Here is a 2,604-nt window from a genome sequence, read left to right on the forward strand (position 1 = left end):
TCTCGCTGCCCCAGGCGGGTCTCGAACCCGCAGGCTCAGGCAATCCACTCACCTCAGCCTCCCAAAGGCACGGGGTTACAGGCTGAGCCACCGAGCCCGGCTACTGACTAAATTTTTGCCTTGCTAGATAGATTTTACATGCTCCGTGGAAACAGAGGCCATTTCCGTCATTAATTCCAGTTTATGCCTGGCATGGTTATAAGATCTGAGAACACAGGCGTGAACAAAACAGTCAATGTGTTGGTGCTCCTCTGAAGTGTTCTTTCAAAAGCAGAAATGAAATACTAAACAAACAAACAAATGATGAATACATCTGCAGGCAGTGCTAAACTCCATGAAGAAATAAAGGGGTATAGTGTTAGATTAGATATTCATGGAAGTTCTCTCACAGAAGGTCTCTTGTGAGCTGAAACTTGAACACAATCAACCACAAAAATATCAGATATGTTAAAAAAAATTGACAGCACATGGGAATAGTGCATGGATTTTTATTTGTTTTATTGATTGATTCTTTAAAAATTATGTAAGGCTTAAAGTGGTGGCAAATCTTATGGAAGGCCTCCAGGTCCAGAAATCTTGGGGTCAACGGAAGAGAATGAGTAGTGGCATAGTGTTTGGGCAGAGAGGACAAGAAGCCACCACGTGAGTTTTTCCATGGTCCCAGAGTGTAGTGGGAACGCATCCAACAATTTCCACTCCCTCCACAAGGGGCCAGGAAGGAACTAATGAAGAGACCTTAGGAACATGGATAACTCAGTGACTGGGGGACTTGACCCCTGGAAACCATATGGGAGCTCAAGTCTCAGTGGACACCAGCGTGGCATCCACATTGATCCACACTTGAGCTCGTGCCCATGGATTTCATAGTCATTCTACTGGTCACTGAGAATAGGATGGTAAACAAGTCCGTCCCCTGAAAGCCTTTTTCCAGTTCTCTCCCCACCCAAGAATCACTATTTCCTTGTACGCCAGTTTGGGACCTACAGAAAGCAAACACAGAGACAGAATACAAATTCAAAAGATATTTTATTGGACGTCAAGTTCATAAAAGACAAATGGGAAGTGGGAGCAGAAATAGGCAGAGAAAGTCCTCAGACCACAATCTAGGTCTGAGGAGAGTCTCCAGGACCCAGAAATCTGGGTGTCAACAGAAGAGAATGAGTCCGGAATGAACTGCTGTGAATGCAAAAGGCAGAGGAGGGAAGGTTGGGCTGGAAGATCCTGACATCAGTGAAACTCTCAGAACAGTCTCATCTAGCTCAAGGGGAAGCTGTGGCAGTGATTACCCATTAGAGAAATTCTTAGATAAGCAGAAATTGCCAGGCTCTAGAAACCCTCCGTGCCTAGGGAGACCAAACTCTGTAGCACCAGACAGTGGCACTGTGGCTAGGATCTGTCAGTTGATGCCATTTTTCACAGCAGGTTCTCCTTGAAAGGAGAGCTGAGTGTTGCATTTCCATGGCTGCCATGCCTTGTCCTTGGCAGGCATTCCCTTGCCAGCTTCTTTGGGTATTTTTAAACAAAGAATTTCACCCCCGGGTCTCTGCTTCTTCTCCACATTAATTTAATGAGTCCTTAGAAAAGAAACATGAAGCAGTTGTGTTCCTATTGATACTCACATCAAGGGATGTCATTAGTTATCAAGACAAGATTCACGGCCATTAATTTTTATTAATGAATTAAGTTTGTGCGCACGTGCAAGTGTGTGTATGTATTGAAATCCTTGTGCATGGAGATTTTGACTATGAACTCAAATTGGCAAATGCAGACTGTGATTGCTGTGAGTGGTTGGTGACTTCTGTGATCGGAGTTTAGGGCTGTAGATGATGAAAGGACACCAGTGCGCTGCAGGGAGCAGGGAAACGAAGGCACCTGTTATTACCTGGAAGTGTTTAAAGTTCTCAGGAGTTAAGCACATGGGATGAGGGTTAGAGTTGGGGTTAGTGTTAAGAGTCTTGTAGCTGGATTGAGCCTGCAGAGGGAGCAAACCAGCCTGGGTGGTGGATCAGGAATAATGGCATGCCCTTAACCTCTATCGGGAAAACATCACCTACCCTGGAGTACAATGGACATGCCTCCCTTATGGCTCCAGGTAACTCTCCTTGTTTTAAATGTTTCTTAAATTTGCTGCCTACTTGAGATGTATTGTTGGTTCCTGATTACTCTGGCTTGACTTTCTTTTTGTCTTTCTCTTGAAATCGATGGTCAACTTATTATCTATTCCCTTCTCTTTCTTCAAATGCCATCAGTGATTCTCTGGAGCAACACATGCCTGACCCAATAGGGACCAGGAGTCTCCAACCAGCTTTTTGACCTTGCTTGAGAAATGTATGGATTTTTCAAATAGTGTGCGTTTAGTCACCAGGGTGGCACTGGATAGGGAAAGAGAAGGGGAGAAAATAAATTGAGTTTGAATGGTGGCAAAACAAATGTCATGTTAACTCAGGCATTCAATATATAGGAGAAGTTGTCTGATTCTTTGGTAATTAAACTTTAAAGCGAAGCTTGTCTGGCTCCAAGTAAACAAGCATAATGATCTTTCGTCCACAATAATGCTGGTGCATGTGATTTCTCACTGAGACTTTCAGTTTTAAGCTGTCATTA

The sequence above is a fragment of the Carlito syrichta genome, unplaced genomic scaffold (assembly GCF_000164805.1).
Source record: "Carlito syrichta isolate Samal-C Ts95f unplaced genomic scaffold, Tarsius_syrichta-2.0.1 Scaffold303661, whole genome shotgun sequence".
Classification (NCBI taxonomy): Eukaryota; Metazoa; Chordata; class Mammalia; order Primates; family Tarsiidae; genus Carlito; species Carlito syrichta.